The sequence below is a fragment of the Apostichopus japonicus genome, chromosome 17 (assembly GCF_037975245.1).
Source record: "Apostichopus japonicus isolate 1M-3 chromosome 17, ASM3797524v1, whole genome shotgun sequence".
Lineage (NCBI taxonomy): Eukaryota > Metazoa > Echinodermata > Holothuroidea > Aspidochirotida > Stichopodidae > Apostichopus > Apostichopus japonicus.
Window position 1 is genome coordinate 22,266,432 of NC_092577.1, and position 17,754 is coordinate 22,284,185.

At 40.9% G+C, this 17,754-nt stretch overlaps 1 long non-coding RNA gene across 1 annotated transcript; it reads right to left on the minus strand.

Annotated features, from left to right (window-relative positions):
- Positions 1-961: 961 nt before the first annotated feature.
- On the minus strand, positions 962-2,852 carry LOC139954937 (uncharacterized). The gene is made up of 3 exons (XR_011788241.1): positions 2,632-2,852; positions 1,739-1,959; positions 962-1,212 (listed from the first exon to the last, which is right to left on the minus strand). It is a non-coding gene; the product is annotated as an uncharacterized lncRNA (long non-coding RNA).
- Positions 2,853-17,754: the final 14,902 nt, after the last annotated feature.

The window sequence follows — 17,754 nt, forward strand, 5'->3', positions numbered from 1 at the left end:
ATGCCTCTATCTAAATGGTATGTTTTTATGAACTATTATTATTCTTCATATCTTTACTATTCTACAGATTATGTATGGGAACTTCTTGACTGCTTGCAACAACTTCTGCAGAAGTGGAACTCTGGGAGAGGAGTGTCCTGTTCCTGTCAGAAAAGAGCCCCCACCCCTTGCAAGCTCCTATGTTCATCTGAACAATGAGGATGCCATAAAACAACACCGAAGCAGATTTCAAAAGCTTTGCTGAAGTACTGTAGTTGATGGCCTCCCAAGTTCTCATTTTCTTTCATTGTAGTGGGGAGCAATCGACTCTGTGAATCGTCTGTTCACATGGTGTATGGCACAGCTGCAGAGCAGTGTTAATTAACAGGTCGCTACCAGCCTTTAGGGAAGTTGCTAGTTTTACATTCAAATTTTACTTACGGTTTCCATTGTAACTATTAGTAATGATAACATTATATTTAAAAAAAAGTTCCAATGACAAGTATTCCTTTCTAGAGAGCTTAGACTTCATAAATATAAATTTCATGCTGACTTACTATTTGTATGCAACTTTGGTGTTTCAAACATGTTGCCAATTTTTTGTTTTTCTCGAAAAAAATTGACAGAAATTGGCTGTTTGTTCCCCGCATGGGATCAAGTAACCTTGATATTCCATGTATTAATGAACAATTTCAGATTGATTCTCATTACACTTTTATTAAAATGAAAGCCTAAGCTCTCCAGATCCCATTGACATAGTGGTTTAGGGTACTTTATTCAAACTATTCTTCTATTTTAACCTACTATATTTGAGATTTCAATCATCCAGATTTTGTTGGCAGGCTACTAAAAGTGACAGCTTTGCTTACAAGAGAGAATACATACAAAAAATTAAGTTGAGTTTTTATTATTTATTACTGTTATGTACTTCCCAAACTTGAAAATGTAAAATTTCAGCCAAGATGCTGGAATTCCAAAATGTTCACCATTCAGCCACAAAACAGACAGGACTGAACCCTGTTTCTATAAAACTTTGCAGAAATGATACTATGACTTGGAATAAACAGTCCACATTCTCACAGTCTTGATAATTTAAATCCTTCATACTGTTCAGATGGTAAAGCTTCTCTAATCCTCCTTACTGCATAGGATGGGAGAACAACACAAATCTCCTTCCCTAAAAACTGCTAGCTCATCCGTGCAAGTTGTCTGTATGCTGTGTGTCTGTATTTCCTGTAAAATAATCATATGCAAACCAGCTATAAAAAATGAAGACACACAAAAGCGTGGTAGCCATCTGGGGACGTCAATTTTAAAATAAATTTTTATATGATTTCCAGAATTTGCTTGGCCCCTAAATCTGCCTCTCCTAAAGTAAGCCTAGCTATGCCATTTATACAAACTGATCATTGTATCTCGCGGAATAAAATTTGTAAATGGATCGTGCACAAGCATGGTGGACATTTTTTGTGTGGCATTTGGTTCCATGGCTCAGTGTTAATGACTGCTATGTCAGTCAGCATGATAAGGGTTAACCTGAAGGGCATTACACCAGTTTTTGGACAAAATGACCTAATCAGAAGCAGGTTTTGAACATGGTGCGTACATTTTCTTGATCAAATCTATATCTTCATGTTATTCCTTTCACAACGAAACAAAACTAAACTATGAATACACCCTCTGTATTGTTACATCTTTCAACAGCAGGTCAGAGCAATGAATAAAGGTATACAACAAAAATAATGTATTCTATACTTACTCTTGGATCCTGTTTTCCTGTGCACGTCCACCATACTGTTGAAGGTGCATGTAGTAGGCTGTCTGAAGAAACAATGGGTTCAGGCACATAGCTTCAAAACCTGGGTGTAAGGTGATGCATGCAGCACCTTCTTCATCCATCACAGTCCTTACTTACCTATTTCGCTGCAGCATCTACACTCCCTTGCTGTAGGCATCACAGCACATTGGCCACAATGACACCTGTAAACAATAAAAACCAGTTCAAATAATAAAGAGCCAATTGAATGACTTCATACCATCCTCAATTATTGGGGCTTACTGTACTAACATGTCAAAATAGAAAAGGGGCACCTCTGAAGGGCAATCTACCGTTGAAGCTCCTTACAAGTAACATCACTAGTAAGGAGGGGGTAGCCTCTTCTTAGAAGTGTTGCCTCGTTTCCAACTCTTTCCCACTTTTGAATCCATTCCCTAGATTGAGAAAATCTGGTTATGAAATTAGCTCAAGCGGAAATGACAAAAAGCTGGTGTGAGGTGCCACCTTTTCCCTCCCCCACCCTTTCCCTGATTTGTGGTAACTTCACTAATTTGCCACTAGGCCTACAACTGCTAGGAAATTAATAATAGGCAACCTCTGAATTTGTGCACTCTTCCAATTGGCTCCTTCAATCTACTAACCAAATGAAATATGTCTGTGTGACATGTTCCTGGGGCATGTGCTGCCACAACTTTTAAGGAAATTAGTAACTTCCTTAACTTAACTCGATCGCACATTCATGTTAATTTTGCTGCCCCATCAACAAATTGGCTAGCAAAGTGTATGAGCAAAGTTAGGAAACATTTATCGGTTCTAGGCATAACTAGTGACACAACTATCCTATATACAGTATAGTACGCTTGGCGTAACGTTACCGTTATATTCCGTCAAGACGACCAATTTCGACGTCGCTGTCCGATCCCGCTTCCTCTTCGTTGGTCTCCGGTTCGAACATGTAGGGAAAAACTTCCCCACGATCGTCCACCATGTCCTCCATTTCCCTTACTTCTTCGCCATTGCTATCTAAATACTGTGTGTCAATGCCACCGGCAGCCATTTGGCGATATGTATAAGCTATGCTGTGCTGTGTATATATGCGTTCTACAGTGCGTGTATAGAAACTGGATATCATGCACTTTCGACTTGGTAAAGAAATTACGTCATTTGTTTTCGGCTTCCCCTGAACGAGTCAATCTAGCCGATTTTTGCGGAGTTTATGTTGCTTGATAGGAAGAAAATGGAATTTATGAAAAAAGAAGTCAATGGATGTTTTGTTCGATGTCTTATGTATCAATTTGTGATTTTTCATCTTAATCCAAATCTTAACTTTCTTTTAACAGACTGCTGAAAATATTAACAGACTGCTGCTAATATTTTCGAGAAGTTTGAGATTCTCCATACCCAATGCACTGCGCAGAACATACACAGTTTGCACTCTTCTGCGCTCCCCCGTGACGTCACTGAATCTATTACGTAATAGTACTTTTTAGCGATTTCTACCCCTTTGGAGACGGAAAAAAATCGCGGTGTTGGGTTTTTGTTAATGTAAGAATTGTTAAGTTTAATATTATCCAAAGTCAAGTCTACGTGTCGCTTGACCTTTAAGTCGTCTATAATCAACCACAAAACGATAGTCGGTGTTATTTTTCTTTGAAACCAACAGGCATGGGGCCCCCCATGGACTCGTAGACTCTTCAATTATATCTTGATCTAAAATATCATTAATATGAGTTTCAAATACATGTTTTTGTTTGGGATTTAACCTGTACGCTCGCTGGCGAATTGGACTTTGATTCACATCCACGTTTATCTCATGTTGAACAGCATCATACATGCCCAACTTTCCATCTGGACCTACAAATATATCAGAGTAATTATCTAATAATTGAGCCAAACTTTCTTGCTGTGATTCTAACAACCCGTCATCATCAATTTTAATTGTGCCTGAGAGACTATTAGCCTAGACAAAACTAGGTGGATGACTTCCAAGTACTGCGGGCCCTGAGTCCCAGTTTGGGGCGCAAGAGCCGTTATCGTTGGTAGAGTTATGAGGAAGGCATTCAAATTTGGCCACTTATGTTCCTTCACCTAATAAAATAAGTTTATCGGTCTTGTTTAACACTCTACAGAACACTTCCCCTTTTTGGACCTTAGTAAGAACTTTTTCTACCAACATGTCATTAACCAAATCACAATGTGTAAACCCAACAACACCATTTGGAATAGCATTACCTTGTATTCTTGCGACTACAATTCGTTCAGATCACGCTGGAAATCCACCCTTTTTGCAAGTAATACATTATGTGTGTGACTGATATTATCAGTATTTAGTAACATACCCTTATCATTGAATTGTACAGAAATTCCGTGTGCCTTCAAAAAATGTATTCCTATAATAAAATCAGTGTGAAGTCGTTGTGTAAGGTAGAATTTAATCGGCACATCTTTATTTGGAATCCTAGCATCAGCGTAAATTGTCCCAATAATTGGAACCCTTTGTTTATATCGGCATAATATGGGCATTTGCTACAGACAAATCGGCCCCTGTATCCACGATAGCAAAACATTAACCACGATTGATTTCTAATTTCACATAATTATCTACATAATCCGGAGTTCCCAATAATTGATAGCTTGTTATCGTCATCATTTTCATTCTCATTTAAACTCAAGTAAGGGGTGTTTTCCTTATTCAACTTATCGGAAACCTTTCGTACTGATCCTGGGCTCCTCCTTGCAAAGTCGGGTCTTGCTCGTTTAAATACATTGGCCGACCTCTACCCCGTCTCGTACCCCGATCTCGCCCGGTACGAACCCAGTCCTACACTACGACCAAAACGAGCTATGTGACCCACTTTTCCACATTCCCAACAGTTAGGCTTATTTCGATCTATTATACTTTTAACAGAATAGCATTGCAAGGCGCTATGACCTTCCCGAGAACATATTTGACATGTTACCTTATCCAAAGGTGAGATCTGCTGGATCGACAATTGAGTTGACATTTGCCGACACCTTCGTTGTAAGATCTTGTATTTCCTTCCTTTCTTCATAGAGTTGCTGATCCAAATTGTCCGTTTTTTCATCGTACTGGTCAGAATGTCGAGTAGTCGCTGCGCTCACCGTGGCGTTGTTGATAGAGTGGGCCTCGGTTGCCAGTCGTGCTGCCGACACGGCGTCCTCCCAGGTTTTCGGATTCCGTTGGATCACGAACATCCTCAGGGGTGGCGTTAACCCTCTCACCAGCGCAGCAGTTCTTTCTTTATCCACTTTTTTGAGCCTACTGCATCGGCGTTCCACGTCCAAAATAAATCTTTCTGTCCCATAATGATGCGTAGAGTAAATCTGAATCTTGTTTCGTTACAGGTGATAAAGAATTCAGCCAGATGTTAGCACTCCCTACAAGCAACATATTCATTGCTTCGGCAATTTGCTCTCGAGGAAGTAGCGACAGCAATGTCCATGATTTAAATTTATTGAGCCATAGATACGGATCTTCACTTTGCTTACCATGAAAGGAGTCAGAGCGCAAATTTGACGCCATTTTAGAATTAACAGCGGCTCTTCTGCTTATGGGCGAAATTATAAGACATAACTGCTGAATTTTTGCAACGTATCAGTTCCCTGCACTTCCACCATTTGTGACGGGGTCCGGTACCGTAATAAAGTAATAACAGTAATAATTCGTGACCAGTTTTATTCCTCCTCTCCCTTTTTCCTCTTAACTGCCTTCTCCACTCCCAACTCAATCTCACGCCAAAATCCAACAAAGTAAAGAATGTCCCGCTATAGTAAGGGTCGTACACCGAATTAGACTAACAACAAGGGGACACTCTCCAGGCATGAACAAACACAATAGGCACCCTGTGTGTCTGTGTCTGTGGTGTCTGTGGGGAGGGGTGGTTTTGTGGTCGTTACATAATATGGGTTGGGTGGTTCTGTTTGTGGTTTGGAGTTGGGTTTTGGGGGCTGGTTTGTACAGCTTTATTGTGTTGGTTCTGTTGGCCTTTGGGTCCGTGTCCTTATGTCGCGTTGAGCGCTGCATTGTGTGCATTTGTGGGTGAGTGGGAGATGTCTGTTTGTGGGTTTTCAGTTGGGTGTGTGGTGGTTGTTGGACAGACTGGGATTGTTTTGTGTAATGTCTGTTGACCTTTGGTCCGTGTCCGTTTTTCTTTGCACGTAAAAAGCACTGGTGTCACATTGGCTTTTGGAGCCGGTTTGTAGTGTTTTATTTCTTTTGCTTCTGTTGGCCTTTGGGTCCGTGTCCTTTTCGCGTCGCGTTAAACGCTGCGTTAGTGCGAGATTTGTGTTTGTTGGTTTCGGTTGTTGTTTTACAGACTGTCATTGTTTTTGGTTCTGTTGACCTTTGGTCCGTGTCCGTTTTCTTAGCACGTAAAAAGCACAAACACAATAGGCACCCGAGGTGCATGAATTCGGCCATGCAAATACACGTTGTCACCCACGGACATGCGCAGTCGTCCGGAGAGCGCCCCCTGCAACACGGGTGGAAGAACCACAAAACAACAAGCAATCAACAGACTGTGACATTTACTGTAATTGTCTGAAGAAAAATCACACCGCAAGGGCTTGTAGGTCATCAGCAAGGTGTGCACAGGCAGATTGCAACTGGAAGCACAAGAAACTTATGCATTCGTAGAAAAGAATGAATAGCGACCCCAGCCAACCAGCCTCTGGTCAGCAAAGTGGGGCGTACTGCCACCAGAGCACCCGCACTAAGCAGTCTTCAATTCCAAGCAAGTGAAGTGCAACAATGTGACAAGCAAGAAGCGGGTAAGCCTTTGCAGTCCTCCAAGTAAGGGTAAGGTACCATGACAGAGAAATGGAAACGTGGGCTTTGCTGGACGACGGCAGTGACGTACCCTGTTTGGGCAAAGCTTGGCAGATGATTTAGGCATAAAGGAAAAGTTGAAGCTGTTTAGCTGATGTTAACAGAAAGGGCATGGAAGCTATGACCGGGGGCGAAGAAATAGATCTCGAAGGTCTGGACGGTCGACCGTTTACTTGTTTCTGATCGAAGCATACCCACAAAAAGAGGATATCAACACCTGGCCTCATTTGAAGGGGATTGATTTGCACACTGCAAACAATGCAGACATCAAACGTCTCATAGGCTGTGATACCCCGAGGCCTTCTGCGTGCTGGAAGAAAGACGAGGGCGAAGGAAAGAGCCATACGCTATTAGAACCCCCTGGGATGGACGCTTATGGGACCCATGTCAAAGAGAAACAACGAATCGTTCAAGTGAACAACATTCAGATGGACGAAACAAGTTCTCGGAACTTGACCACAACATTGAAGAAGGGTTTGGTTATTCCATAGAAGACAAAAGGGCCGTATCAATCATGGATGACACAACAACACTTGTTGAAGGTCACTACTAGATGGAACTGCCGTGGCGTCATTGTCCGCCTACCCCTGCCCGACAATCGAAAGTATGCACATACCAGGCCTAATCACTTAGAAAGGAGACTGCAGAGAGAAGTCACTCCACGAACAATATGAGAAGACAATGGGGGTCTACATACAAAGGGGATATGCGAAGGAGGTCGATAACAACCATAAGACTCCAGCACCAATATGGTATCTACCTCATCACCCCATCCTATGAAGCCCGACAAGGTCCGCGTTGTACTTGACGGCGCAGCAAAATACAAGGGGACATCCCCCAACAGCCAGTTGCTTGAAGGGCCCGACTTTACGACTAAGCTGGTAGGTGTCTTGATGTGATTCCGCCAAGAATGAGTATCAAATGCTGGTGCATCTATTCGGTGCAACAACCTCTACGTAAAATAGTCCACGAGAATAATGAAGCGTTCGACAACGATGTCAAGCAAACAGACGTAGACAACTTTTACATCGACGTCCCTAATGTCGAAGAAGGAAAACAACTCGTTCACCAACTATGCAAGCTACTGAATAAGGGCGGCTTTGGGCTTACCATGGAGGTAACACAGAAGGAGAGAAAGCTCCTTTGAACTATCATCAGTTCCAACAGTATCGGTAACCGCAAACCTAATCACCGAGGGCATAAACGCGAGCGTGAATTTTCACTGGAACGTAGACATTACGTAATATCACCTTCATACTGCAGCTAATTATAGCGTGCCTTCCCATGCCCAGTACAATAATGTATGTATGCACACAGCTGTATACGTTTTATTCTAATAGTACGCCCATTATATACAAATTAAAATGTCACTGAATTTGGTGTAAAATGTGTTTTATGTTTATTTTAAGTGATTATTGGTGATTATTTTCTTTTATATGGGAAAGTTTTAACATGACAAGTAAATATAAACTTACAATCGTCGAAGAATTTCTGTTGACTAAAGGATTTCGTCGTTCGGTTGCTTACTGTTTAACCTGCTAATGCTGATAAAATACAATTCGTTCGTAAATACTCAGCTAGCCTGCTCAAATGTTTTGTCATTGCTTCTAGCCCTGTGTTCTGGGCCGGCTGCGTGCGCGACTGTACGTGTATGGTATTGTGGATTGCGCAAGGTACCTTTCAAGTTTTAACGATCTTTTTAACACGAACTGTGCTCAATGATGGATGGAAGCTTAACTTTGAAGGAGGTATTTGAAAAAAAAACAGACTACTACAAGCAACTTTCTCAATTGCCTCAACGGGATGTTCGTTGCAGAAGGAGCAACCTTCCTGAGTATTCAAAACATTGGATGAAGAAGCAAAACAGGTCTTTTTCTTCTAAATAGAGAGGTTTCGCAGAGGCGCGGATACGCATACGGATATCGTAACCGTACGCGTTCGCGTCAAGCGTGTTGTGTCGTTTTGTTTCGCAAATTTGGACGAATACCCTCATGAGGGCGCTAACATTCAAAATGGCTGCGCCCATTGGCAGACGTAAGAGAGAGGATTTACTTCGCTTGGCAATAGAAAATGACGAAGGAGACGCAATTTGTTTCCTCCTTCCTAAATTTGGCCCAACAACATATGATCCTGATTTTCCCAAGTTTCATCTGGTCAAGTTGACCGATGAGCGGTGTCGCAATTATTTCAGATTTGACGAAGAGGTAGGAGTTTTACAAGCATGTTAAGGTAGGCCTATCATTCGTCATAGGGTAAGAAATGAGTAATGGTTACTCTTAGGACGCCGTTCCTATATAGGAGAGGAAAGACTCACCAAAACAGTTGACTAAATGCAGGGTTGTAGCGAGCGGTGGGCAATTTTTGGTGAAAAGGTAAAGAGTGCGGAAGGGGAAGAAAGAAGGAAAGCTGAATAGTGAAAAGGAGAACGGGAGCTTCTTTATCGGTTATTTCGATTTTCCAGTTCTTCATCTGATAAACTCATTCACCAATCCAATCACCCGACGCCTGTAAGTTAAAAACCTTTCGGCAAATACCTGATAATGTCACGGCCATCGGTATAGCTACCATAGCCAGGCCCAGCTAGACGAGTGCCAGAATCGCCGGCAACTCAGTGAAAGAAATGGAATTAAAGGCTTTCGTATAGGCCGCAGCTCGCGAGTCGTGCTATCGTGTGACAACGTGTTATTATCCTCTTTTCAGAATGACGTCAATTGTACACAATTTTTAACGTTTCTCGCTTGTATATCAATGGATGTTGTTATTTGTAATTACCGGAAAGTTTTCTGAACATTTTCATCACGAAGTTTCACTATTTCAACGATCGGTGAACAAGAAAACACAGTTCGATAATTGGTTCCAAAGGAGAAACCCCTCGAGTGAAATGGACCAGTCCAAAACCATTCCCGGAGCCTCCACAGCTCCTCGTGTGCAATAAGGTCAGTTCATAACGAAGCCTGCAGACCACTATACGCAAAGCGAATTGAGAAAGTCGTTTTCAGGGTTTATGTTCCATTATGGTACGAAACTGTGAACTGAGAGTACCATACACGGTAGCCAAGACGGTGTCATCTGCGGAATGTTCAATATCGGCATTTGATACTGCGACACTGGATGGCAAGTTAACTACATTAGCGGAGTATCTGAGTATAGAGTGAACATGATGGATCCGCATCGACTACTTCCGGACAAATCTGTGAAACGCAAACGGAACCAAAAAAAATGTGAGGACTGTGGAGAAACTTTTGACGACGATTACAGGGTAAAACACAACCAGAAATACCACCTGGACATGGTCAAGAGCAATAAACTTATAAAATATAAATTAGCCAATGCACCAAGAAACCCGTTCGAGGACGCTAAGAAGAAACCTTGTCGGCAGGAAGCTCAAACATCAGCCGCCACCGCCCACATCTGCGGAAGCAACAGAACCGACAACAGTAGGTACACAGAAGTCTGGCACAGTATTTCATACTATTACAATTCTACCGGACTAACCAATGATACTCAAAGTACAATTCATAATGCCATATACAGGCCTAGTGTGTCTTCTAGGGGTGGCACAGGGGGGGTCAAGTTCCCCGACGGCACCGTGGGTACAGTCTCGCGCCTCGGAATTCACCCCACCCCTACTTCATATTTCGTTAAACTGCTCACTCGCAGGCAGTGATAGCGGGGGGGGGGGGGGTTGTGTGGTAATTCAGTCCTCAGTGTCGTTGCCGACATATTTCCCTTTGCTGTTCGGGGAGGCACGCTTCTTTCTTACCCCTACTGGCACCGCCTGTGGTATTTGCGTTGACGGGGGAAGGGCGGGGGGCATGTAGCCTACCTGATTCGAAATATAACATAACGCAGTTTTACAAATTTTTTATATGGGGTAGGCTAATTGAATGCTTGGGTCATGCATTTCTATAAGCATTCCATGCATGATGATTATAGCTTTTCAGAGGCAGACAGCATACCGCTTAATATAGTTATTTACAGTTGCCGATGTTGTCCATTAAATGGGAGTCGGCAGCATCTACGTCCACCCACAGGATGGTGACAAGCATACCACAGTCAGAGACCAACCCCGGCTTCCCCACCAGAAGCAGATGATCACAGGGAACAATCTTCTACAGGTTATGATGAATCCGAGCACAGTGACAATAATCCATCATGCTCAGATGAATGGGCCGACTGTGTGGCAGGTTTGTCTCGCATTGCACAATTAGCTGTTGAATGTAAACGCGTTTTGAATGGTTGAGGCTAGGGAAACTGTATCACGCATACAGGAAAACTGTTCACAGTTCCTCGAAACAACTGACGAGGTACTCCAGTTAGTGGAAGCAGAAAAGCGTCAAGTTCATCAGGGGAGTATGGAGACGTCAATCGAACATGACCCAGGTTTGCGAGGTCAGGGGATTATCTGATACAACTTGGCCCATGTCAACCGAAACTTAAAGGCACACTCTCAGCTAGGAAATTGCTAAAATAAAAAATCTTGTCAACGTATTCCCCGATTAAAAAATACAAACAATGCTGCCCTCTTCACACAGCGGCAACGCAAATGGGTACCGTTACCGCGAAGGTATCAGATTTCCGAGATTCTAATCTGCCTCTCAGTGTTGCGTAACCTATAGACACACGATTTGCTATATGGAACAGTGCATATTGTACTGCTGGGGAAAACGCTATACCAGCTCGTAGCAGCAGGTAGTCGTTATGGAAATTCATATGGGCCCGTATGATCTCGTGCTGCCGATTTTTGTTGGAGAAATTGCTGAAGAAATAAATCGTCGTGTAATTCTCTATAAACATGTGACTGAATATGTGCTGCTTATGTACTGTTATTTGACGAAACGACTTGCTTCTGGCCTAACGTTCTTCAATACTTGAGTTAAAAATAAAATAAAACAGTGAGCAAACAGCTTATCCACTAGAGAGCCTGTGTAGAAAAAAACACGCACATAATACAGACAGGTTAATGAGCATTGTGAACACAAAGAGATAGATGTAAGGGGATTAGTAGACAAGGGATGGAGAGAAGAATGAAAGATAAAAACCAACAGGGGAAGAGGATAGGTAGGAGATAAACAGTGGAGGGACAAAGAGAGGATTAAGGGAAGGGGTAGGGAATAAACTGGAGAAGGACAACGACAGAAAAGTGTGGAGAAAAAAAAGGGGTGGAAAAAGCTATGAGAAGAGGAGTAATGGGGGAGGGGAGAAGGAGGGGGAATGAAGAAAAGTTAGTCATGTCCTTCCTGAATGTTGAGCCCATGAGGTTGAATGGTGCGAAGGAGTAGCATCCACAACCTCTCTCTGCTGATTCGCACTAGCTCAGGACGGCTACCTAAGGATTCAGTCCCCTGGGCCTATAGAGACATGTCGTTAATGGTATGGTTGCATAGCTCCCAAATCTTGAGAAGGCAAATGCTGGTCCATGCCACGAATTGCCGTCCTGGGGGAGGGGTATATGGGGGGGTGTCTCCCTCCCCTTTATATTTTTTTGGGAATCCTGGTGATGCCTACATGTAAACTGGTGGCACCTAGAAAGGCTTTTGTCACCCACAATTTTCTGAGAAATATGCATTTTTTTGTGTGTAACATCAATAAATTGAGTAGTAGGTGATAATTCATTCTTGCCCGTGGCATGAAAATGTTCGCTGCTCGCCCCAATAAATGAAATATAGCCTAATTTGAGGTTCAAATGATGATGTAAAGGAGGTTTTATACTCTTATGCTAAATGGTAAAGAAATGATGGTTGCTAAGTCCAAATTTGATGCAATTTTTTTATGTATACTTGTCAATTACAATGCAGGTTTTTGGGATGCTTGAGCGGGTCAGGGGCTTTGGGTGTTAGAATGCGGGTCGAACCCGCGAATTGTGGGTCAGTTGGGAGCTCTGTGGTTGGGAAGGTTAAAGTGTTCTCCAAAAAAACCTAAAAGATGAATGACCTTCGGCACAGGGGTAAACTGGACTCCTCCAGCTGCCTTTACTACATTACTACAAACATACGGTGGCTTCCACGCCAACTCTCGACCAGAGTATGCTGTATTGGCCCCAAATAAACCAGATATTCAAATATGGTTACCTTTGGTCAAAGTTTTGAAACTGGTTTTATTACCACCTTCCAGGAAATTTACCTCACTGGGACATTCAGGCATCTTATGCTTTCAATTTGAATGCCTTAGAACAATTTGGAAAGTAAATACCTCTAGGAACATTAAATATTCTAGCAATTATAGCATGCTAAATTGGGGACAATACTACATAGCCCACCTTGAAAATATCCTGTAACCTACTCTGGATATGGAAGAAATGCTTTGGTTAAAGTATGAATATGGTCACTTGAACATTAAGAAATGCAAGTGAGATAGTGGTAAGTTTTCCCTGCTCATGATTATTGTATATAGTTGAACTCAATGTAAGAACTGTACAGATGCAATGAATGTGTTAAAAATAAAAACATGTTACAATACTGACTTTAACCTAACTTTAGAATAAGAAATACAAACAATAGTAGGGCAGTGTTCCAAATACGGAATGCAAGGACATATACCCAAATAAGGCTAGGAGACGCCATGCCTCCATTGTGGAACTTCTCCATGATACAGTAAGTATAGCAGCTTTACATGCAAAAGAACTTTTGCCAAAACTTCAAAAGACCCTATAATGTACCCTGCATTTCAAACATCTCCATCTGCCACTGGGCCCGACTGGGGTTATCATGAGAGCACTGAATGAACTGTTTTATCACTACTAGCTGCAAGTTAGACTACCTCTTCAACACTCTATGACATCACAAAATATGTTATGTTAAATTGATCTCACACAATACAAAATAAAGATCAATGTCACATTAGAACTACTGGTATGACTGAACAAGCTACAGTAATTAAAAAGATCAGATATTGCTATCATGGAAAGCCAAATAGTGTACAATCAAGCATGTAGTGAAACGAATATTTCAATCATTTACTTATTTTTTTTTATGACACAGTTGTAACTTTGATGACATCAATTATGTAGTTTACTTGCACTATGAATGAACATGCAAATCAATGCTAAATACTACAGAAAGGAGAAGGATACATAACGCACTGAATGCAACAATCAATGTTTGACACCATGGAGAAGATCAATTCTTATGAAACATTGCACTAGCTTAGTAACTTAATTTTACCGAGACACCATGTTTGTTGTTGTCTGTTATGGTACAGTTTGTTCAATTGTCTTGAAGCCTTGTGATATCTACAGCCTTGTGATATTCTGGACACTTGTTACTCCCATTGTCCACTCTCGTGTCCTTGATGTATGGTATTTAAATAAGCTGAGAAACTGCTTTGACATCAGCTATTTCCAAATTGTCCGTATCCATGTTAACAACGTTCACTCTGCAAATCCATAGCTTTCACTGGAGAACAAGAAATACGACAATCATCTTACGAAAAGTAGAGAAGCACACATTTATTAATGAAACAATCCAACACAAATACTTCCAGTTCCAACCCTTATATCTGCTTGCAAAACATCCATCATGCCATAATGCTATGCTGTGCTGTACTGTTCCTCTAAAGGATGTGAAATGAAAATGGAAAAAAGACATATTTATGGCATTGTGTGAGGACAGAAGTGTCACAAAGATATACCTGTTCAAATGATTTTCCAAGATATAATTTATTTGATTTTAATTGCAAAAGAGACATTCAGGCTCATAGCCAAGGTAACTGGGTTGGAGCCAGCATAAATGTGATGTTTGTTTATTCACTTAGATTGTAACTTGCACTCATTGTAATAACTAAATATTATTGTTCAAATCTGGGTGAAAGTAGACCCCTTAATGATGCCCCTAACACGTTAAACTAGAAATATAGCTCACAAAGAAAATTTGCCAAAAATGTCAATGTCTTTGCTGATATGAAACTATATGCACATGACAACCTGATCAGATGACAACTACAGTATAGGCAGTTAAGAGTAACTATCTTTAAGCAGTGCAAGTACTGTACTGTATGTACGAATGATGCCACATCATCATGAAACATAAAAAGAAAACATAAAGAGAAAAGAATAAATGTGCAATTTTTGAACACAAACTGCTTCAGACAGGTAGGTAGTACATTCTACAAGATTGGTAAATGTCTTTATTTTTTGTCATTAACTTGTGGGGTTTGAACATTTTTGGGTCCCTCACATTTACAGACCTCCAGTGGCTGTATTAGCACCATATTTAGCACTGCATGTCATTAATATAACATAATACAATAAATGAATAAATGTGTCCAATGTCCTAAATCTGGTTAGTCATATACAGTCCTACAGTAGTAGAAGTAGGTCTGCAGACTTATTTACAGCATGGAATGGTTACAGTATGTACATCAAAAAATTACCAGTCTCCACTGGGGTATAGCTGCTGGAGTGCATTGCTGCATCAGCCTCTGTTGGGCATGGCCTTTCATTGAGGAACTTGTGTTATCTTTTCTGGTTGATCAGTTTGGATACCAACCTCTCGGTTTGTTAATTGGGCACACACCTTCAACTGAAAAAGACAAATAATACCGGGATGTGCAAAGTTAATAGTATATCAGAATGCATACTGTACGCATAGCAGGGAAGTCCTCATGAATATTTGAGTGCCAGGCAGATTGGGCGGTAGTGTGATCCACACCCTGGGAGAGGGATTTCATGGGTGGGGTACCCCCCAAATGGACAAATTTTGCACATAAAGTATGCTTATGTGGTGCTTTATTTCTATTCTGTGCCATATATTCTCCCAGATTTTGGTTATGGTAAAACTTATTAAATTACCATCAAAAAGTGCTGGGCGAAAAAGGTTAAATACTGTTTGTGCGGGGCGGCATTCAGAACTGCTGGGCGTACAGTAGCTGCCCAGTGTGAGCAAATCCCTGACATAGTGAATTATATAACTTCCAACATAAATTACTGAATACCACATTTTGCCCTTCACTAAATAGTCAAAAATTGAAATAAATTTTGCAAACACAGAACAGTAATAACACTACTAGTTAATACAGAACTTTGCTATTGGCAGCATAAATTCATCACATCTGCTTTATGATTACAGTATGTATAGTGTTAACTCTGCAAGTATTCAAGAATGGTCCATTTACTAATATAGTGCAAACCTAAACTAGTGATGTGCAACAATTTATATTATATTTCTTATTTCTATGTTAGCAGTATACACCTGCAGTATTATCACTCATCTACTAATACCTTACATACACTAAATGTCATAACGTTTGATGTTACAATGGCAATGTCCCAGTAGGCTTGCTCATACACTAATATGTCACCAAATTTCATCATGTTCAGGGATGCATAATTGCTTTCAAAAATATAGCTAGGCTTTGCTTATTTCCAAGACTAAAAATGACGGAATATTCTACAGGTGCACGTGCCCTAAACAATGAAAGATATATATAGAAACATGATATGGTATATAATGGGTGACCATTCTAGTTCTCTCACAAATCAGTAGTATCATTTTCATTTTGTATCATTTTTATAACTGCATGATCAGATTATGTGTAGAGCTATGAAGCCTATGATGTTGTTATATTTTGGCAAATGTCTTTAATTTCTGTATCATGATGAAATTATCAATTATTGTAAGACTGACTCAACGACCCCCGGAATGGTGCGTCATGTCCGATGAAGCGCATATTTGGTGCGTTATTACAACTACAATATGTGCTTCAGTGTCCGTCAATGTAATATCAGTTATCACTTTACACTACAGTTACAGGAAAAGCCGCTACCGTTTTTTTAAGTTACTATACCAAGTTGGGAGTATTATAGGCAAACTCTAATTTGGGTGAAAGAGTTTAAATTACAAAGTGGCTATTCTTACGACTAGTTGTAACAATAATTCCCTTTTACGCATGCACAGTTGCTTTAACGTGGCTATTTTTACGACTAGGAGTAGTCTTTTTACGACTAGGAGTAACAATATTTTCCGGTTAAGGGTTAGGTTTACCCCTACTACATGCGCAGTTGCTTTATTTACTTTACTGCGCATAGTTAATAAATAATTGTTACTAGTCGTAAGAATTGCCACGGCCTTTAAATTAATGCGTACATTTTTTCTTTGCAAGTGGAGAATCATCCACAGCTAAAGTGGCTATGCAAACAAGTGAAGCAAAGTAAATAGCAAAGTAAAAGAACCCAATGCCTTAGTAACTTCTTGGAGTTGCTCAGCAGATTTCAGGTTATTTCACCACTTAAGAACCCATTCTCAGACACACAAAAAAGACAAAACTGAAATGGCTACACAAATTAGTAGTCTATAACTGAGAATGACCATGCATGCAAATATGCAGTAAATTTTCAAGTTGTCAGACTAATTTATTTGTTGCTAGGAATAATTGTGCTGGTAAAGTAGAGTAGGAAATGAAAACAGTTACTTAATTGTGTATAGGCCCGTCCCTCACGTATCTCATTGCATACTAGACTTACAGTTACAAAATAAATATGCCCATATTAAAAATGCTCTTGACAGGAATAACCGTCAAATTGAGGCAGGCCCTCCATGGTGCATAATTTTATAAATCTGGACCTGGAGCTAGGCTACAGTAGTCCTACTTTTGCTATTGCTCCGCTCATGAGAAGTTGCATTTCTTTCGAGTTGAATTTTCTTGTGGGGAGATCTCCCTACCAAATCCATATTACACTAATGTAGGCTATAAGTCCTATTCATATTTCCAAAGCTACCGAATCATAAACCAAACACATGATACCGCACACTTCCATACTGATCATGCTTAGTAGGCGAGTATAAGTAGAAAAGCATAAATAACACTTCATGAAATGTTCGGCCTAGGCTAGACTGCAGTAGCATGGACACTGCGGAGTTTGGACACCTAAGCCTTAAAACACCCCAAAACTATATCTCATGGTATAAATCACCTGAAACTATACTTGATATGGTTGGAGCATTTTGGAGAGAGAATAACTGTAGCTTCGTAGTTTTTCGTGCAATTGGCTCTTGCTGTAGGTTGTCTCATCGTGAAATCGCGTATTTCTTAGGGGTGTCCGAACTTCGCAGTGTTCCAAACTTCGCAAAACTGATTATACTACTACTGTACTAGCCTATGTCTCTCGGTGTATCAGTTGCCTTAGTTTGTAGTACTCGTAGTAGTAGGCCTA